Raw genomic sequence first — 22,336 nt, forward strand, 5'->3', positions numbered from 1 at the left:
TAAACTGGAGAAAATTATTTATCTGTAGTTTAAAAATCTAAGATTTTTTCTTTGCTGTAGATGAGACTTTAGCATTGCCTACAGTTTGTGCGAATAGTAAAAGGAACAGGAAACAAAAAAAGTCTTTAGGAACTCAGTTCAAGGGGGTCTGACACAGCACAAGAGAGAGAGACATGACATCTGCACGCTTATCTGTACGTTAGAACTGGAAAGAGGATAGAATTACCAGTAAATGTTGCCCTGTGATTTCTGTATTGAAGTGGCTGCATCTGTGCCACCTGTTGGTGACATGATTGGAGCATTAGTTCTTGCTCTGCCTTAGCAGTATTGATAACTCTGCTTAACATCACCACAGGGGAGGCTTTGTTGGAAGCTGCAGTCACTTTTCCTGAGCAATGGTGTACATTGGTTCCTCCATTCAACCCTTTATTCTGACATTAGCACATTTGAATGGGCCACCAGTGAAGCCATTCAGTGAGAACATGCACCAAGGCTTCTGGGTGGCCTAGGGCTGAGCTGAGAACTCTTGTTAATGGACTGCAAGTCTCAGCCTATTGAGGTACATGAACTCAGTGACCAAAGAAAAATGAGACAAAGATGTCCCTCATAGGAACACGTAGGTCAGAACCGGACAAAAGCAGACGTTGACCAGTCAAAGCTATTTGATTATTGAACTGAGAAGGGGGACGCTTATTACTATGGCAGAGCTTTTCTGACTAGTTTTGTACTGAAATATTTGTTCTGTGGCATTTACCTGTGTGTTCAGAAATGCATCTTTTGTATAACCTTATTTAAAGATTTAACCGATTTTGTTCTAATCATGATTTAAATTCTATTTAAGCATACACTTATATAGTATCTGTGGTAGCAGATTGTTATATGTTTATTCAAATATAAATTTGTAGATATGTATTATATATTTATATACTGTATGTGTGTGACTGCACTTAATATAAGATTAGCTAGCTTAAATTTTTGCACCAGGGTTTTCGTGCATCTTTTTCTTACGTGGATAGAAACTTTTATTCAGGCATTGCAAACAGTTGGTCGAATTTCAGATTGAAAATAGCACAGGTTTTGTTCTTGTTATGTGTGTTGGTAACAAATATAAATGCATATCATCGAATGTATGTTCTGTTAAAAGAGAATTTTTGACTACAGTTTACTAACACTTACAAAGCATGTATCTTACACATTTTATTTTGCTTCTAATTATATCTGTAGGAAGCAACAACTGTTGCTTGCAGTCATTAAAAGTACTTCAAATCAGAGCCATCAACCAGGTAGAGAGGTCCTTTTCATTCTCAAGGTTAAGGAGAAAGAATTTGGAAGAGGGGTGGGGAAAGAGAGAGAAACTGCTAGTTCTATATAAGCTCTTTACCATACTGTAGCTCAGACACACAGATTTGGCTCAATGATCTGAACTCCCCTTGGTTGCTTTTGAATAGGGTTACTATGCAAGACTACCCCCCTGTCCTTTCTTCTTTTTGTGCTCTCCCTGGATTTCTTTGCCCAACAGATTAGGCTTTTCCATGAAGATTAATTGGAGAGCTGTGAGAAACTTTCTTAACTCCATGTACCTCTTGTGTGTTCGCTTATGAAATTTGCGGTTTGCATGTGCAAATGTGGGTGCACTTTGCATTCTGCCTCCACCTTTGTGAAAATGGCACCCTAAAAGTTGTACAGGTGTTAAATCCACTCTGCAATGAGGGGCAGGACAGGAAGATCTGCATATCAGAGGCTCCTTTGGCCTCAGTCCTCCTGCATCCTGTCCCCACTGTGCACGCCGGGAAAACCCCTGGAACTGAAGTCTGTGATGCACAGACATTGCATACCTGCAATGTAAGATCCTCCAAATCCAGCATTGCCTTCTGCCCATCACTTTCCTTGTTGGAGGAACTTCTGCACCTGTCAAAGACCAGGGTCAGCTGTCAGTGCTGTTATAAAAAAAACCTTTTTTTGTTTGGACTGAGGATGATGACATGAGCGAGAACCTGAAAAGTCATTGCTCTCTGTTCAATTTACATGCCATACAGCAAAATATTATGTGCTGGTGTGCTTTACAGACAACATGGACCCAGCCTCAAAAGAGCTCATAACTGATGCAGGCAGCATGCAGCTGCAGTGATGGTGAGCGGGAGGCAAAAGCAGTGTGAAGAAGCTGAGAACTATAATTCAGATTTTGTAAATTCTACAGTTTTATTATTTTAAATTTCTCAGATTTTGTCTATTCCACAGTTTATTACATTCTCTAATCTACAACGTAGGAGTTGTGGATTAGAGAATGTAGGTTTGATGAAAGCCATGCAGTCTGAGGAGTCACTTGTTGGAGAGGGTCAAGTCAAGGGTTCCATGTGTAGTACGTGGCATGGAGGCAGACAAGAAGGCAGGAGTAGGAAAGGACGTATAGCGAGTGATGAGTCTGGGTGCTGTGGGTAAGCAGCAGAAAAGGAGGCAAGAATGGAGAGGTAGCAGGAACCAGGTTGTTAGTGCTTTGAAAACAATGAGGAGAAACTTGACTCTGATTTTGAAGGGAGGGGAAGGCTGGAGGAATTTGTGATGGGGTCAGAAGTGGTCAAAGTGGTAGGCAAGAAAGGGACTCTTTGCAAACTGGGACTAGAACCCTGGCGGCTCCCAGTCCTGTATTTTAATGACAAAACTACCCTTCCTTCATTAATGCAACCTTTTGCAGCTTTTGAGCATCATATGGCTCCATTGCAATGAACAACATTTTACAGCTTCTAACAACTTTAAAACATCATTGCCAGTGTTCTTATGGAGAGCTCAGTCATTTGATGGGGCTGGAAGAATGAGCAGAAAGACTTCTCCACCTTGGATAAGCTTTTGACTCCTGAACCGGTGGATCTCCAGGCCAGTCAAACTACACTAAAACTGGCCAGCTGCTGTCAAGAACTGTGACTTGGTAGGTCTCAGATCTTTTGAGTCTATGTTCTTAAAAATAAGAACATGTGTTAGGTAGAATTTATGTAGAGTATATATGAGTATATGTCTCTGAATATGCAAACTGTAAACATTCACATGATATTTAAATGCCTCCATTTCTTTAGGAAGGTTCAGAGATGCAGTAATAAAACATACAACACTTAGCATTTACCTACAGGCATCTTCCTTCTCTCCCAGAAGTACTTAGAACAAGAATTCTGGTTATAGACATATTTTCAATTTTAAGAGCAAAGGAAAGTATAAAGGCTCATAACAGCTATTGCAGCCCAGCTGCGATGACTATATCAGAGATATTTAGAGCTGGCACAAGGCCAAGTTTCATGATTCTGCTTTCTAATGTTAAAAATTATGATTATGTTAACAAGAAGCCATAAATACACTCTGTGGTAGGCATGGGCAGCCTGTGACCACCTCCTGTGTTTATTTATAACAGTTACTTTAACTTTACCCATTACCTTAGAAAGGTAATTACTTCTTCAGCTTAGTCTTCAAATAACTGGATTTTGATTTTACTAGGCTTCCTATAGTAGACAAATTACATTTATTTTTACCCTGATTATAGAATCATCTTATTTCAAATCTTGTGACCCTGCACCATTACCAATTTTATAAGTATACAACAATATCTGTTTAATTTCTCTGTTATCCATGTTCAAACACTCTTTTATCCCATGTGAATTGTTATAAGAGTGAATAAAATTGTGTGTTTTTTTTAATGGTTTTAGTTATTTCTCCTCTGTTTCCGATCAGAGTGTTGTCACTAATGTGAAAGGCACTGAAATATGGAACCAGTCCTTTAGAAAGAATGATCTCTTCTGCTCCTTGGGAGGGGGTTTCTACCATAGTAGCATAGGCCATTGAATCTCCTTTTACCTTTTATTCAAATCTTGGAACACAGAGTTGGAAACTATGTGCCTGATATTCAGAGGTGGTGGGCACCCACAAATCCGGTTAAAGCCACTTGGACTTGCCAGATGTTCAGTGAAAATTTGGCCCTATATGGTCTTCTTTGGGGACCATCACCTTGTTGTGGTGAAGGGGCTTGTGTGTTCCAATGATCCTCAGAGCTAAGTTGTCAGGAGCTTCATGTTCCTAGTAGGGTCTCTGAAGGTGAACAGGTCTGAGGGGAGGTCCCAGACAAAGCACGGTCCGATCCCCCAAGTTCTCAACGGTGGGTCAGGCGGAAGAGGGTTCCTTGGATCAAAATGGCTGTGAAAGAGGATGACGGCTGCAGCAAGAGATCTTCAGTCATCTCAGACTTTCCCTGCCACTGGGCTCCAGACCTCCAACTTGTCATGACTGTGTAGTCGCTGTAGGTGCACCAGCTTTCCCACATTAAAAGAAATGATGTGCAGACGTCTACCACAGGAAATAATATCTTTGCAAAAGGATTGGACTCCTGCGTAATCTCAGGACCCATATGTAAATCCATGGTAGAGATCATCCTCAAATCGAGGGATCTCCAATCAATCAATCATATGGTTATTAATTATTGAACATTATGGAGCATATAAAGGTGGTCAAGGTGCCAACCTTAACTCAGTTTCCTTTGGTCATCAACTGGAATAATAGAGACTTGGGTCAAAGACTGCAAAAGTGTGCTGGAGTTGAAAGGTGGGAGCAGGACAGTGAAGAGCCAAATTTCCTTTCTCACTTTGATAGGCTCTGAGATGTTACCTTTATATGATTAACTATTTATCTGTATTACTAACCAGAGAAAAATGCCTGTGGTGAAGTAGTAAACAGTAGTCTCTTCCTATCTGGAGACAGTATGTTTGTATATTTCTTCAACCGCCTATTTCATTGCTTATGAAATTCAAGTTGAGAATTGTGATGTTGTCCAAACTCTTAGAGTCCAAAAGAGATGAAAGATAAAATGCTGAAGCTTGAGTCAACATTCCCACTCATGGTGGGATACTGTGACCTTCCTTGGAATATTAGATTAATTTATATAAGATTATGAAGGGCAGACTACTTATTAATTGTCATTAGTGTATTGTGGAACAGTAAAAAAAGAGGACATTTATTGAAATGAAAGGACACTCATTTTAAACAAACAAAAGGAAATAATTCTTTACACAGCATATATTAAACCTGTGGAGCTTAGTGAAACAGAAGCTCATTTAGACAAATAGTATGGCAGGATTTAATAATTTTGTGACTATCAGTAACATTTGCAGCTGTGCAAGCTAAAACCAACATTGTAAGACTTCATAGCACACGATTCAGAAAATAGACACTGAACCTTGGTAACAAACAGTTAAAAGAATATTAGTATTATATAGTATTTATATAGCCTATGTATTCTCTTCTCCACTTATATAGCTTGTATTCCTATATATAAATTCATTCCTTTGCTCCACACATCTAGACCATAACCAAATCCCGCCCTTTATTCTTCCTCAATATCTTCAAAATCTGTCCATTTCTTTCTATTTCCACAGCCTCCTCCCTAGATTCCCAGACACACATGTTGTCTCCCTTCAGTCCATACAAAATGTAGCTTCTAAAGTTATTCTTCTTGCATGTCAATTTGATCATGCCTCTGTCTGAATCCCTTTACTGGGTTCATACCTTCTTGAACATCTGGCAAGTGCCTAATATACAATGGGTATTACCAGAAACAAATAACTATGAATAATCATGACACTTGACAGGGGATGGATCACTTGATGATTACCGGTTCTGTTCATTTCCTCTGGGGTACTTGGCATTGGCCACTGGCAGAAGGCAGGATACTGGGCTTGATGGACCATTCTTATGTTCTTATTTGTAAACCCAATTCAGTTATTAAATGTGTTTGCTAACTAATTATGTCTGTCATTGTGACAGGGTAGTCTGCCCCTTAAGGATAGTGTGACTTAATGGTCAGATCACCCTGGTCTCAGGTCATGGCCCTTTAAGGTTTTGAGAGGTTTTGATGTATGCAAACAATCTAGGAAATAAGGCAGATTGGTGGAGAAGAAGCAGTTCCAGGACTAAGTAGTGTTTGGGAGAAAGTCACTAACTGTTTCTTTAAGGGCCTGGAACTAGGTGCTTTGTGGAGTGGATGGGGCAAGACTACAGTCTCACACAACCAATTGGGAATAAGCTGTATATATTCTGCCTCTTCTCTCAGAGCCCAGAGCCACCAATAGGAGCAGGTTGCCTGCTCAACCTTCTGGACTAATTGGAGAAAGGGACCAGATGAAGAAGTGTTATGAGCAAGCTCAACAAGGGGAGCTGTGGGCCTCCTGTGCCAAGGAGGGAGCAGCTTCACAGAAAACCCCAGCACCAAGAAGGAGGGCTGGGAAGACTTAAGTGATGACAAATAGCAATTGGGGACTAACATGGTGGGGATAGGGATATTATATAGCAAGATCCTGGGGTGACTTGGTTTGTTATGCACAGATCTTGCATTGTTTTTTAAACTGATTAAGCTAAAGTAGCTTTTTAATATATGATCATAAACTAAATTTTTGGGTTTGGAGGCAGAGAATAGGAGAGAATATTAGTGGTGGAAGAAGGAGGTAAAGGTGTGGGCACAGAAGATAGTTGTAGAATGTATCAGAGAGGAAGGAGAAGGGTGAATTAGATGTGGGAAGAGGAAGAAGCTGGGGAAACAATATGAGGAAAATAAGACAGTGTAGTGAGGGAGGGCTCAGGATGGAGGGCGGGCAATTGATGTGACTAGTAAGTGGGGAACAATAGGACAATGCATAGAGAAGTGTTGGCAGTCGTTCTAACAGGTAAGTTTGAAATAGGCAGATGTCATTTGGAAAAAAAATTGCTGCTGAGATGTGCAGCTTTGTGTTGCAGTAGAACTAGCCAGGGAATTATTACTGCGGCCTTGGTAAAAACAAGCAAAATTGTGGTGTCAGTGAGCTAGGGTAGAGCCTGAGATCAGCAAGGAGAGCTATTGAGCTAGCAACATTGATATGCTAACCAGAATTTAGACACCACAGTGACCCATAGGCGCCAACTCCATGGGTTCTCCGGGGCTGGAGCTCCCATGGGGAAAAATTAGTGGGTGCTCTGCACTCACCGGCAGCCAAGCTCCCCCCCACCCTACCTCACCTCCGCCTCCCCTGAGTGCACCATGTCCCCACTTCTCCTTCTACCTCCCAGCACTTGCCGCTGCAAAACAGCTGTTTCATGATGTAACAAGCTCCGGGAGGGAGTGGGGAGGAGTGGGAACGCGGCACACTCAGGGGAAGAGGCAGGGCCAGGGCAGGGATTTGGGGAAGGGGTTGGAATAGGGGCAGGGAGGGGGTGGAGTTGGGGTGGGGACTTTGGGGAAGGGGTTGGAATGGGTGCGGGGCAGGGGTGGAGTCAGGGCAGAAGGGGGTCAGCACCCACTGGCGCCATCAGAAGTCAGTGCCTATGCAGTGACCTAGAAAAACAGATAGGAGGTAGGTCACACAAATTTCCTGGTGCCCTGCACAGCTGCGTACTGCCCCAGCCCGTGCCCCACCTCTTCCCGCCCCTGCTCCACCCCAGCCCTGCCCCTACTCCACCCCTTCCCCAAAGCCCCACCCATGCTCTGCCCTAGCCCCGCCCCTTCCCCCCCGAGGACTGCAGCAGGGCCGGGCCTCTACTTACCAGTGGGAAGTGCAGTGATCCGGCCCCAGCCATGCCACCAGTGAGTGCTGGGGGGTGGTTCCCCCTTGCCCCCCAAGCCAGCCCCGTCCCCCTCGCGGAGGCCTGCACCCCCCTCACGGGGTTTGGGTGGGGGCTGTGTAGGGCCCCAGAATAGCTAGGGACGGCCCTGGGAACAGGGAACACCATACTACCATGGTGCCATTCTGGGGACAGGTCAGAGACACCTCTACCTAAAGCAGAAACTTTTAAGTGTGTGTTGCCTGTATAACAACTATTGAGTACATGTTGTATAATTTGATATACTTGAGAAGTTCCCTTTTTATAAGTTGTGAACTACTCTTCAAAGCATGACCTACAGTTGCATAAATGGTGGATTTGGGTACCTTAAATCCATATAACGTGACTCCTTTTTTAAATCTGAGATATAGGCAACAAACAAGTTACATTATCATCAGAGGATACTGGGAGCAGAGTTCAGTTTTGTTTATTTTGAAGTTCTTACTGAAAAAGACACTTATTAGTTGAATACGAGGTGATGGGTTAACTAGAAATATCCCATACAGAACTAATTTAGTCCGCAAATTTGGTTGACCTTAAAATTATGGAATGATATAGAATGCATTCCCTAGTCTAAATAGTTAGTAAAATATACATGAATCTTCTACCAAGAAAATTAATAAAAATACCTACTATTTCTGTATAATCCATGCAGTATTACTTTTACTGTGCTGTTGTAGAACAGATTGCCACACAGTTAGTAGGGGGAGCACAAGTTAGTGAACAAAAATGTTCCAGTACAACTGGGGTAGTAATTGCTATCAGTTTTCTAGACAGAGACCTTGGTTGTACCAGTTAGTGCATGTTGCTTTCCATTCAGTGCTCCAATCCACAGTGAAAGGTGGGTTGCTCCAAGCTCTTGTTTTGGCATAGTACTCTTTCATTAAAACCTGTGGTACCAATAGGAGAATATGTATCAATAGATGGGAACCATTCTGTTCCCATAACTATGCTCGTATGCTTGAAAGTAAATAATAGGCAAACTGTTGCCTTGAACTCCTTGAGTGTCTGTACACACAGATACCAATAGGTGCAATATAATTATCTATCTATATTTTCAAAAGCACAGGCAGGGGGGATTAATACTTAGCAAAAAGAAAAGCACCAATATAGAAAGATGCTATTTTCAAGTTTGAAATAAGATAACAGAAGCAATGGAAATTTTTAAAGTAGTATTTAATATTATTTTTGTAAACTGTGCTTAATTGTTTCCCAAGCTGTACACAATGGGACATTTCACTGCTGCCAATCATTTAATAAATGACTCTCTCACTCAGCCTCAGAAAGGAAAGCTACTTTCTCTTGCAGCAAAATATCAAGTATAGGTTAGAGAATAAGATTAGGTGCAGTTGTGACATTCTCTTTTCACTTTGTTCTTAGATTTGTGGGAAGTCTCCTTATGACTACACCTACTAGATCAGGACTATTGAAACCCCTCCTGCAATTGTCCTGTTCTTCTCAGAGTGTGGTAGAAGGCAGAGAAACTGCTTACGGAAGTGAACATCATCTTCTGAACAGAGTGACCAGATGTCCGGTTTTGACCGGAAAAACCCATTCGAAAAGGGATCCTGGTGGCTCCAGTCAGCACTGCTGACTGGACCGTCGACTGTCCGGTTGGCTTACTGCTAGCCTCCACGCAGCTACTGGGAAGCAGCCGGCATGTCCAGCTCCTAGGCTTAGGGGCGGCCAGAGAGGGTCCGCGTGCTGCCCCCTCCCGCAGGCGCAGCTCCCATTGGCTGGGTCAGGGCAGGGGATGAACTAGTGCAACTCGTGAGTGCTCAGCAGGCAGCTGTTGAGGGGTCACAGCATGTGCCTCTCCCGCTGCTGCTGGCCCTCTTCTCCTCCTTACACTCCTCCTGTGGCTGGGCTCAAGCTGCGGCACGTGCCCTGCCACGAAGCACGATCTGTTGCCCCATCGCTGGCACCCAGGAGTTCCAGGTATGTATCCCTATCTCTGAGTGCTGGGAATGGGGCTCCTGGAGGGGAGGGGAGGAGAACGAGACAAACCCAGTGCCCAGCCCGGCCTGGCCAACTCGGGGAGTCGGGGGCATGCCCAGCCCGGCAGCACCGCCCCAGCACCACCATCCTCTGGCCCAGTCCTCCTGAGTCCGCCGCTGGCCCCAGCAGCCCCGGACTCTGGTCAACTCCTCCCCCCCAGCCCTGGGCCCCCATCACTCCATTCCTCCCTGTCCCAATCCCCCCTCACTCCCATCCCTCCATCACTGCATCCCTCCCCATCCCACCCTCGTGCCCCCATCCCCCTGTCATTGCATCCCTCCCCTGTCCCATCCCACCCTTCCCCCTGCACCTACCCATCCCAGCACCCCTTACAGCACTCTCCCACCCATCCTTTCCACCTCCCAGAGCTGCCACCCCCATGTCCCTCACCCTCCACCCTATTCACCTCCATACACTGCTGTACTCCCATTATGTCCCTATATACCCTTGTTCCCCCTACATCCTCATGCACCTGTAGCGTTCTGCATCCCCCTGCATCCCCATTCACCCCACATACCTCCTCCTCCCTCCTTCACTGCTTCCTCTCACCGCCACCCTGTTTTCATCCTTGGCCTCTTTCCCTCCCCATCCTCTCTTCTCCATCATCCGTATCTTTTCCCCTCCAGTCACCTGCCTCCCTTCCCAGTTGGGTGATTTAGGCAGCCCCTGGAAGAGTGGAGTCCTCCCAGGCACCATCATAATCAGAGAGAGAAAATAAAAAGGCAATAAAACTCAGCCAGCAGCCCGGAGCCCAGGCAGAGCAGAGCCCCCCTCAGTGCCAGGTGGCCAGCCTCCGGCCCCTTCGCTCTGGAGCCCAACCTTCACGCAGGGCAGAGCAGGGCTGCAGCCCCCTGGGCGAGGCGCCAGCAGGAACAGGAAGTCTGCTGCAGCTAGCGTGACTAGGTGTCCAGTTTCTATCTCCCACATTCCATCTCCCACATTCAAACTGTTGCAGCTCCTGGCCTTCTCCTGGGGCCTGTTTGAGCCTTGCAGTGAAAATGAGCATGTGAGCGAGGGTGGGAGAGAGCAAGTGATGGAGGGAGGGGGGAATGGAGTGAGTGGGGCATGGGGCCTCAGGGAAGGGGCAGGGCAGAGGGCAGGGCAAGGGTGTTCAGTTTTCTGGAATTAGAAAGTTGGCAACCCTACTTCTGAAGCTGACAATAAATAACTCAATCAGGAGACACTTGCTAAACAAACAACTTGTGCAATATGTAGTGTGCTTCAGCAGGATCGGCGTGAAAGACATAGGTCCCAGTGTTTACTAACAGTTAATAGTTTGTAATAGCCACCAGGGACTTTTTTGTCCATGATATCACTCAACCAACTTTCTGATCAGCTGCAAGTTATTATGATGCTGATTCTTCTCACTCAGTCATGAGTGCAAGTGTCTTTTCTTCACCATCACAATGCTGAATTTCTTCATCTAACTCCTTATCCGATTTAGCTTGTTGAACTGTTATTGAATCTGTACTATGTAAACATCTGTCTGTGGGACCCACGTCTGGAAGAGAAAACAGTTAAGATGGAAACAAAAAACATACTTCACAACTCTCGAGGGACACTCAGCTATATTTAATATCCATTGTGGGTAGCTGGAGATTGTATAAGGTGACTTCTCCCTGACATCGAGAGTGCATTTACCATTATATCATAACAGGAATATCAGATTACATTTTATTATCTGGCATCATTATAATGTAGGGGGAAAAAGGGTTTATACCTAGTGTAGTTCATGTTTTCTTTAAAATCATTTAAAAATTCTGGGGCTGAAAACAAGGAGCATATTTCAAATATTTTTTATTCTGAAGAGTGAATTTGAGTCAAACAGATTATATTAGGTTCACCATTGTTCACAGAAAGGGTCAGCGCCTTTACTGATTCCTTGAATTTGCGGCTCACACATAGTGTTCAACTCTATAGAAGAAATATTTTCATTTTAGAATTCAACTTTTGTAACCTTTGGCAACATGTAGTATCAATGTCTCTTTGTTGTTCAAAAAAAGTGAAACTGTAAACTATCGACAAGAATATGCAGGGCATTGCTATAGCAACACAGTCTGCCTTCCAGCACCAAGAGAGAAGTCATGAATAAAAGATTGGGTTCTAAAGACAACAAAATAGAAAAGGTTGTTTCAACCCTACTAATACCTGACATTTGCAGTTATTGTGTTAAATGCAAAATAAAAAATATCTTGGAAAAGAGCATGTGTTGCTTAAAAGTATGCATTTATATCTAGAAATGTCACCAGGTGGAAGTACACTTTCTGCACTTAGCTGCTTAGAAAAGGGAAAATAGTATGCAATTTCTTTACAACACACACAATATTCATCTTAAATAGCCCTGATCTGAAAATGCTTAGAGCTTTACTAGTTAAGTTTATATCATGAAAATATAATGCATAAAAATGCTCTTAAAAACTGTTTTATATTTATCCTTGTACACACTTTAAATTTAAACGCTTCCTCATTGAAGGGAAAAATCATCCTAAAATGAAGTCACAATATTTTCCTCCAGATTATTGTAAAATTCAATAACAACTTGCTTTTCCCACTGTGTGCTTACTCCACCCAGTGGGCTGTAGTATTTTTAACAGCAATATCTTAAATGAACTTTGAGACTTCAAGAATACCAGTGTAGTTTGAATAGCTGTTTTAAAAGATGCTTTAAAACACATTGTGGGTTGTTACTCTGTCTGTGTTCAGTTTAATAAAGACAGAAGCAACACAACAGGACTGATTGTGGACAGAGGGCACATTTATTACAATCTGCCAGATTTCTTCCTCCCTTATGGACCTATTGATGGACATTTATCTCTCAGGTCTCTAACAATTAATGCTGGTGTCTGGATCTCTGTCACTTTGACACTTGCTGTTTTTAAAGTAGAAACAGTAATGATCTGGACAGAGTTCATGGGGGTTAAAATTTCACTATTAAACTGAAGCAAGACTTGTTATATTTTTCTGCAACTTTTGTAGTTCACTCCTTTCTGGATACTACTAAATGATCCCTAGTAGAAATGACTTTTGTCCTGATGGTTCATAAAAATAGTTCGAAGATGAAATTGTCTGCCGCAGCGAATGCATGAGATTGTGCTGTGTCAAGCATTATTTAAAAAAAAAACGCAGGAAAATATCCCCTAACTCCTTCATCTGCTCTCCTATTTTTCAGATTACGTAGACTGACCACCGTGCAACGCAATCGGAGCACCAAGGGCCTTTTTGAGGGCAGAGTATAAACATTTCCAGCAAAAAATAATGGTTCATTTAATAGACATTTTTTATCCAGTGCTTTTGCCTCCCTCTTTATGAGATCATTTTTGTTTAAAAGGAGAAACAATTGTAAAAATTCCCCAAGTCCCTTAAGCGCATGCACTTCTGGTACGTGAGGCTTATCATAAGCAAAGGGGGAAACTTTTTGTGAGAGCTCCCTGTTAAAATAATTGGCAGAGCATCATTTAGCAGTTTTGTTGATTGCCTTCTTGGCGCTCTGTTAGAAAGCAATTGCTCTCCTCCCCAATAGGCTCTAATCCCATCAAAAATTAAAGATGCTTAAATCACAGAAAATGCAGCAAACATCTGTTGGCTCCTGTGAATATTAGCACACTGAACAGTGAATATCTGCATGTTCATGTAATGGTGTTCATCAGTGGGAAAATTCTGCCTTTAGGTACTCGGTTACAGCTCCCATTGACTTTGCTGAGAGTTACATGAGTATAAAAGGGCAGAATGTTGTCCTTGCAAGTGCTTTTCTATCCCTGTAATTATATTGGCAATAAAAGGCACCCAAACTGAGGAAAAAAAATTCAAAAATTGTGCTATCTGGAGAGTCTTCCTGCCATCCTTCTCAGCAAGCATCTGAGGTAAAATGTTTGCTCCAAGCACTTTTAGGATCGTGTCTTCAAGTGTTTCATTGGCATTAATATGGTTCAATATGTATCATAGAATAGCAGGATTGAAAGGGACCTTAGGAGGTCATCTAGTCCAACCCCCTGCTCAAAGCAGGACCAATCCCCAACTAAATCATCCCAGCCAGGGCTTTGTCAAGCCTGACCTTAAAAACCTCAAAGGAAGGAGATTCCACCATCTCCCTAGGTAACGCATTCCAGTGCTTCACCCACCTCCTAGTGAAAAAGTTTTTCCTAATATCCAACCTAAACCTCCCCCATTGCAACTTGAGACCATTACTCCTTGTTCTGTCATCTTCTACCACTGAGAACAGTCTATATCCATCCTCTTTGAAACCCCCTTTCAGGTAGTTGAAAGCAGCTATCAAATCCCCCCTCATTCTTCTCTTCTGCAGACTAAACAATCCCAGTTCCCCCAGCCTCTCCTCAAAAGTCATGTGTTCCAGTCCCCTAATCATTTTTGTTGCCCTCCGCTGGACACTTTTCAATTTTTCCACATCCTTCTTGTAGTGTGTGGCTCAAAACTGGACACAGTACTCCAGATGAGGCCTCACCAATGTCGACTAGAGGGGAACGAACACGTCCCTCAATCTGCTGGCAGTGCCCTTACTTATACAGCCCAAAATGCCATTAGCCTTCTTGGCAACAAGGGCACACTGTTGACTCATATCCAGCTTCTCATCCACTGTAACCCCTACATCCTTTTCTGAAGAACTGCTGCCTAGCCACTCGGTCCCTAGTCTGTAGCGGTGCATGGGATTCTTCTGTCCTAAGTGCAGGACTGTGCACTTGTCCTTGTTGAACCTCATCAGATTTCTTTTGGCCCAATCCTCTAATTTGTCTAGGTCCCTCTGTATCCTATCCCTGCCATCCAGCATATCTACCACTCCTCCCAGTTTAGTGTCATCTGCAAACTTGCTGAGGGTGCAGTCCACGCCATCATCCAAATCATGAAGATATTGAACAAAACCAGCCCCAGGACCGACCTTAGGGCACGCCGCTTGATACTGGCTGCCAACTAGACATGTACCCATTGATCACACCCGTTGAGCTCAATGATCTAGCCAGCTTTCTATCCACCTTATAGTCCATTCATCCAGCCCTTTTTAAAATATGGGCACTACATTAGCCTTTTCCCAGTTGTCTGGGATCTCTCCCGATCGCCATGAGTTTTCAAAGATAATGGCCAATGGCTCTGCAATCGTATCCGCCAACTCCTTTAGCACTCTCGGATGCAGCGAATCCGGCCCCATGGACTTGTGCTCATCCAGCTTTTCTAAGTAGTCCTGAACCACTTCTTTCTCCACAGAGGGCTGGTCACCTCCTCCCCATGCTGTGCTGCCCAGTGCAGTAGTCTGGGAGCTGACCTCGTTCATGAAGACAGAGGCAAAAAAAGCATTGAGTACATTAGCTTTTTCCACATCCTCTGTCACTTATTCTGTAAGGGGCCCACATTTTCCTTGACTTTCTTCTTGTTGCCAACATACCTGAAGTATCATAGAATGCCTTTTATAAAAACACTTTGAATAATTAAACATCACAAGTTAAGTTCATTGGTGTTGTCTGTATAATTGTGAAATAGGATACTCAACAGTTGTATTCCTGCTCTGGCCTTACTTCTCTTATGTTGGTTGCTGTGTTAGGGGCTCAGAGGTGGTGAAAGGGGGCAGGGAGAAACAGAATTAGCACAGGCAATTTTTTTACCTGACAATTTGACAAAATTGGGAACTTTCAAGGCAAAATGTGTGGGTGCAGGGGCGGTGGAGTAGGATAATGGTTATCTTCCCTCCACCCCTAGTAAAAAGTTAGCAAATAAGTAGACTTTAAACTATTAGTATTATTCATAAACCCTAACTTAGTGCCAGATTGTAGCAGATCCTTGTTTGAGCACACAGGGCAAAGAGGGTTCCAGGGACCATCCGCAAACCTTTGTGCTCCCTGTACATGGTCCATCCAGTGTGTGCAAATTGCCTCAAAAATGGATTTGGTGGAGGCTGGGACACAGCCAGCAGAGCTGACCAGCCACAGATGTGTGCAACAAGAGAAAGGACAGGAAGGTAGATGAATGAAAGGAGAGATTTAGTGATAGAGAAAGAAGGAGAAGACTCTCTAAAATAGACTGAAGGAAAAAGATAAGCAGATATAGAATACAAGGGAAAATGCTGTGAATGAAGAAAGAGTGGAGGTGGGAAAGGAGGCATGGGGAGTTAATTTTTTTTCTTTTAAAGAAAGGTTGCTCTCAATTTATGATAAAATACAATGCAAATGTGTTTGGTTAGTGTGTGCGTGTATGCGCACATGTGTGTATATATATTTGTAAGCACTTGAATATAACTGGTATTGTCTAAATTTTTTTCTCTTGTGGTTAAGAGCATGAGACAATTTCTATCGTGTTTTCTTGCATTTAAAATGTATTTGAAAAGAAGAATATTGTTTTATATGCTTGAAATGCATACAAGGATTTTGGTTGCAACCCACTTAACTTTACGACTATAAATTCCTTTCCATTGTGGTGTTGATGTTATTCAGTTCCTATTGTTTAGCTATCAGGTGGTTCTGAAAATTGTGGTTATATTCCTCTCCGCTCAAGGAACTGAAATTATATACCTCTGTCGCCTTGACTGACTTCCTCTCCATCTCTGAATTCCATTCAAAATTTACTCCCCTGTATAACTTTTCAAAACATTTAAGAGATTCCTGCTTTAACCTAGTATCTGCTTTCCCCATTGCTCACCCTATTCCTGCAATCTGGGTCTGCAACCTGACTCCCGCACCTCTACACCTTGGGTTTGCTGTCTCAGTGGTATTGCCCTCACAATACACCACTCTCTTCCTACTAATTTCTTTCCCCTTGTTAAATTTGACCTTAAATCATCCCTTTTCCTTCATGTTTAGTCCAGACTGACACTCACTGAAGTGTTTTCTGACACTGTTTAAAAAATGTTACATCAAAATATAATATATTGTATAATGTACAGCAAATGCAAGTGCTTTGACTTTGCAAGTGAATTCAGTTGTGGCTGTAAGACAGGGAAGGAATTAAAAAGAAAGTGTATATTTATATCCTAAAGTAAACTCATAGTTTTAAGAAATGATTCAAAGTCAAGTGATTAATTTTGTTCCTGCAGAGCTGAGGGTTGTCTTTACAAATTTCTCTGCTGACCTGAATCATTGTTGCCTCTATCTTCAGTAATTTAGAATGATGTATAAAAATGTTATTCAATATGCATATAAAATTGAAGTTTATTAAACTTTTGACCTTCTTACATCATTTAATGAAATAGCATGAACACCAAATTGAAATGTACACTGTCAAAGTGCTGAATTTTGAATTGTGTTGCATCTGTAAGTCTTTGTTCTGCTCCAAATCCACCTAAATTGACTTTTGTCATGCTCATGCATGGCTCAATGTTTTCAAATGACTTGCAATCAGCCACAGTTGTTGGCAAAAACCAGCCCTAGAAGATTGATATTGTTTTGCAGTGTGTGTGTGTGTGTGTGTGTGTGTGTGTGTATAAAATAAAATTCCTATAATCAACAGAAAATAAACTTTCATTCAGTCTGATTTTGGCCAGTACAATGTGGGAATTGCTATGATGCAGTGAAAATATTAGTCTAGTAATTTATTTTATGTTACTTGCCTTCTGATAATTAAAAAAAAATTAGACTGCAATGATAAAGTATTTGTGACAAAAATGCATTGAATTTTCCAAACCATACACAAAGAAAGAAAACAAATTGCTGACAGATTGAAATAATTCCCAAGGGATCACTTATGTCAACAGCAACAAATTGCTATTTTTGAACTGGAAATTTCTTTCATGATATTTACTCACATCTGAAAACCAAGGTTACTTTTTCTTTTCATTGTTAGAATCACTCAAATTGCAACTGGATTGTTCACTGGTGTTACCTGATTCTTTCATTTCAAGAACCTACAATGTTGAAATGACAAAAAGCATCTATTTTTATTAATAAAAATGTTAGATCTTCTGTATATATGTACTGAGTGATAAATTACAGCATCTAACCCCTATCCCCCCAAAAAATCCTACACTTCTTTATTTAAAGGCAAGTTTAGTGCCAGATCTATTAATTTTATGCTCCATCTAAACAATCAAAAGTTCAGAAGCAAATTATGCTAATCACAATAGCACATTACAGCAAGAATGTGCCAAGGGGACATGTATCTCAGCATTACTCTCTTATTTCAAGGCAATAGTCTAAATTAGAACTGAATGCTAACTGCATAGCACACTTGGTACACAATTGTAAAATCCCCTCAGGCCATTTTCCCAATTCACCAACAAAGACAATCAGAAATCTATACATTCAAGAGGATAAGGAAATGAAAATTAACGTTATTCTCAAAACTGTTGTCCATACGTAGGATCATAATGAAAATGTAACTATATGAGGTACACAGTCATAAACATTTAGGTGGTGATTCTGCCACCCTTACTCTCGTTGAGTAGTACCTTACTGTCTACGCAAGTCAATCAAGATGTCAATGGAGCTACTTGCGTTATATAAGATACCCTAAGTCATGCTGAGGGGTATCAGAGGTGTGATTGCAGCACATGTAGACACACCCAAACTAGTTTTTATCTAGCTAGTGTGAGTATGAAGAGCAGTGAAACTGTAGCAGCTTGGTTTTCAGCCCAAGCTAGCCTCCTGAGTAAGTACTTAGGATTTCTATGGCCTGTGCTGTGGCTTGACTGCTATTGTTTGAGCTAGCTAGATGAAAACTAGCTTGGGTGTGTCTACAGATGCTCAGTCACACTGCTGATTGCAGTGTCAACGTACCTTCAGAGGGGCAGAATTGGGCCCTTAGAAATTGCCCATCTTTCAACACTTATCTAGTTAAAATGCTTTTATCAAAATTTTATTTAAACACTTTCCACAGTATCCTTTTGTGTATCTAATAGTATACAGATGTGGTCAGTATTATTAAAAAATAGCGTTAAAATGGAACATATAACTTGGAAACATGAACAATATGTATAAGGCAGATAAAAGATAAGCATGGGGGTATGTCTCCATACCTTGGCTAAGGACATCAGTTCCATTTCTTTACAGCCTTGCTTAAGTAAAGTGAAAACCAGATCCACCGTAAGAAATCATTCAGCATTTTTCAGTATCTTTGTGTTGTAACGTCATATGAGCGGAACTGTAATCCAGGTAAATGTCATCCTCTATTTCCATTTGAAAGTTGAGTCTTCCGTTCATTTGAAGGGCAGCCCCCACTAAGTGTATGATTTCTGCGAGCACAAAAAGCAGTGTGGTCAGCGAGAATGTGAGTGTCTTCCTTAACTGGTAGGTAAAGCTAGTACTACAGTGATGAACCTTTTCCCTGTCAAGGCCCAATCTGAACCCTCCCTCTTTCCACTCCACCCCAAATCATAATAATCTGTCCAGAACATGCTCCTTGGAAGCCTGCTAAAGGTTAGAAGGGATTTTCCCCCCTTCTTTGGGTGGTGGGAGAATTAGATGCTACAGGTTCAAAGCTGGACCAATTGTGTGATGAATTGATCTCTAACTAAGAATTGTCTATTCAAAAGACTCTGAGACAGGATGAAAGCCTTAGGAAAAAAGAGAGCAACTAGAGAAAATGCAAAAGGTTGGTTGTGAATATTTCATTCTGAATATCTTTAAAGTTAGTTTAATACTGTGATCTGTAACTTAAAATTTTCAAGACACATGCAAATATGAAACGTGCATGTTCAATTTAGAAGAATAGGCCAAATCCTATGTGCTGTTCTTGGCTCTTTCTCGAGGCGACATAGGGAAAATTATTTAACCTCTCTCTGGCTGGTTCCATTTTTAAAATGAGCATATATTGTTTATCTGTTACATATGTTGCTGAAAAAAATAATCAGTGCTTTAAGATCTTCATGAAAAGTGCTATATAATTGAAGAGTATTAACATTTATTATAAAATACTATTTTATTGCTGGGAATACACATTTCAGAAGGTTTGAGAATAAACATTTATTTTCATACTATTCTTTCTTTTAATTTGAAAACAGATTGTTACCCTCTTCCTAATAAAGCAGAGGCTAGTCCGGGTGTCCTTTGTTTACTTTTGCGGGCATAAATGATGTCCCTGGGAATGTGTGGCTTTCTAGGAATGTGGTCTGTTAGCTGTCAGATGGCTAAAGAATAGCAGCCCAGGAGCTCATCCACTTGTAGTGTTACATCAAATAGTGAACCTTTTAAAAATTCCAACAGGAATCTCAGTCACTGGGTAGGGTTCATTTTCTTCTCTTCCTCACTCCTCAGTATCAAGTTTCTGCCCTAGCTTATGCACCTCAGATTCTCTGATGGCTTGATAGGAACTTCTACGTTTCTCTCAAGCCATGGGGGATTCATCTCCCTTACCCCACTCCTCAGTGACAGGTTTACCTCTGTTCTTCTTTTGTGGCTTTTTCTGCTGCTTTCTCTCTACTTCACAGCAGAGGGTTTTTAATTGCAGTGTAGACATAGACACCTGTGGTAGCTGAGTTGGGCTTATGGGGCTCAGGCTCAGCAACTGTTTAATTGCAGTGTTAATTTTCGGCCTAGAAGTGCAGCCCAATCTCTGGGACCCTCTCACCTCACCAGGTCTTAGAGCTTGCATCAGTTTGCACTGGTCAGCTGTGGGTTTTTAACTGCAGTGTAGACATACCATCAATGGCTTGCCTACCACGTACTCCCCAGTCAGGGGATCCTTAACAGACACCTGTGTTGGGCATCTATTACTGCAGCTGTAACCCACACACCTCTTGTGTGTGGTGTTCTGTCCCATAGAATGCCACCAAGACCACTTAGAGAGAGAGATAAAATTGGTCTGCTCTACAGCCTTAGCTAACAGCCAGTTGGCTTTTAGCTCTTGCTGTAGAGGCTTATGCACTAAGCTGAGGTGATGACTGGGATCTGTTGGTGTTACTTGGCAGCATAGTTATATCTCAAAGTTCTCTCTGTACTTTCAATGCCTTCTACTTTAGCCTCAGGCTGTATAGGCACACTGACATGGCTCCTGTCTGCACAGACCATAACCCCTCCTAGGATGCAGCCTAACTTTATATTTCCTTAGTCTGTTGTTGTTCTTTGCTCTTTGCTTCCTGGTAGATAGAATCCTACGATAATGTGGGATTTTCTGCATGATGGGAGAAGAGGGTATGCAACAAAGTGACCAGTGAGTTATTTTCCCCATCATTTGGTACCAAAACACTTCAGTTGTCCTCTTAGCTTTGCAATTTTTGGGAGAGATTTCTCCACTCCCCTGTGAGGGGGTGTACCTACCCTGCACCAGCCCTGAAAGGGTTAACTGTGTTTGCAGGCAGAGGAGGCCCCCCCCACTCTCTCTCTCTCCCCCCCCCCCCGGGAGGTGCTACAGGCCCCAACTACAGAGCCATGGCACACAGAGCTCCAGATGGACTCCAGGCTGTCTGATGAGACTGGAGAAGAGACCACACTGGCAGGAGGACCCCAGAGACCTGGGGGAACTGTGGAGCATCATGGGCTGCTTCATACCCTGCTGTGGGGGGGGGTGCGGAGCCAGAGCTGCCTGACTGTGCCTCCCCAGCAGGGAGGGGGTGGGAGCTGCAGGCAGAGAGAGAGCAGTTGGAGTCTGTCACTGTCAGACACAGATGGGGGGGGAGCATTGTGGGGGCAGACAAACAGATGGAGCTAGGAGCAGGAGAAAGGAGCAGCAATGGGCACTCCAGGGCTGGCATAAAATACGTAGTACAGAAAGGGCTTCCTGGGGGAGTGGGATATAGAAACACTCCCTTCCCCCACAGACCGGACCTGGGCTGCAGCTGACTCTGTCCATCACTCCCCCCCACCCCACAGAGACCCACACAACCCTCTGCCCCCCACCCCCGGAAGATCCCCACCAGCCCCTGTGCCCCCATCACCCCTCTCCTTTGTGCCTGCAGAGACAGCTCCCCTCCCCACTCTCTCCCCTGCTCCCGAGCTCCCTACAATCTTCCCCTTTACCTTCCCCCTCCCGCCCCCAGCTCACTGGCCAGGAGGCTCCCAGACTGTTGGCCACCAAGGCCAATGGGAGCTGCACTTGAGGCAGCATGCCTGCTCGCAGATGCAGACCTGCCCGGCTCTGCCTCCACAGCATGGGGAGGGAGAGTCACAGGTGAGCAAACCCCGGTCATCATCATCACAGGCACAGCAATTCTCTGGATATTTAATTTCACTGAGGCAAGTAATTTAATCTACTCTTTCTTTCCAGACAGTTTGTGGTTTTTCCTGTAAGAAAACTTACAATTTCTTTGCAGAGAAGTCCAGTTATAGTTTTTCACTTGAGAAGTATATTTTCAGGTTGTTCATAAGCTCATTTATTTTGTTAACTCCAGTTTCATAGCAAGTTTTAAAAGTCACTTGAACTGTAACTGTTTTTTTCCATTGGTCCAAAAACACATGGAAGATGTGCAGATTTTTATTTTTGTGGGCCAAACCATGTAGAAATGTAAATGTCAGAGCTAGAAAAGCTCTGCAAGGGTATTGGTCCCTCAGGAAATTGTCCTCAAGTCATTCATTCTTCTGGGCATTCCATTCTATTGTTCTCTCTTGCAGTGATAGAGATCAGTGTCCCCACCCACAGGGGAGATGCAGAAGACTGGGCCAACCCTGCAGCCACTCTGCCTCTACCCTTGTTCTCTGTCTGCTCCCTCTACCAGCCCTTTGTTCTCCCTGGGATTCCCCCTACTATTACTCCTTCTGGGTCTTCTTTCTCTGGAGTTTCTCATGAAGTAAAGCTGTCATTACAGGTTCTTATCTGTGTAATGTATTCAATTTTGATGTATTTATTAAGTGTTAATACACTATGGGAG

This window comes from Lepidochelys olivacea (genome assembly GCF_965140295.1).
Source record: "Lepidochelys olivacea isolate rLepOli2 genome assembly, chromosome: 6".
NCBI lineage: Eukaryota > Metazoa > Chordata > Testudines > Cheloniidae > Lepidochelys > Lepidochelys olivacea.